Below are 489 nucleotides of genomic sequence, written 5' to 3'. Positions count from 1 at the left end.
GCGGGGGGGGGGGTGACGGCCCTTTCTGCTGCCGCTGCTCCTGGCGCTGCTTTCGTGCTCTCTCTCCCCCTCTCTCCCGCCCGCCCTCTCTCTCTCTCTCTCTCTCTCTCTCTCTCCCTCTCTCTCTCCCCGGTTGGCTCTGTGCAGTTATGTAGAGAATCAGAATTATTATATGCTCCCCCCCATGCGCACCCGGTCAGAATATAAACAAACACGAAGGGAAAAAACAGCCAACAACAACAAATAAACAAAAACCAAACACCCCCCCCCCCAAAAGGGAAAATAAGTAGAGCGGTTAGAAATCTAACCGGGAGGGGAAGGGCATCTGGGAAAGACGGAAGAGGAGCGGGTTAATAAAAAGCGAGAGAGAGAAAAAGCGAGAAAAACAGAAAGGGAGAGGGGGAGAGAGAGGGAGAGAGAAGCGATCCCCCAAATCAGAAAAGTGGCTGCTGCATATGGAGTTCTCCCAGTCAGCCAGCCAGCTCCCCC

Source organism: Chaetura pelagica, unplaced genomic scaffold, assembly GCF_000747805.2.
Source record: "Chaetura pelagica isolate M959 unplaced genomic scaffold, ChaPel_1.0 scaffold82, whole genome shotgun sequence".
NCBI lineage: Eukaryota > Metazoa > Chordata > Aves > Apodiformes > Apodidae > Chaetura > Chaetura pelagica.
The sequence above is the reverse complement of the archived record's forward strand: the minus strand, read 5'-3'. Positions refer to the sequence as shown.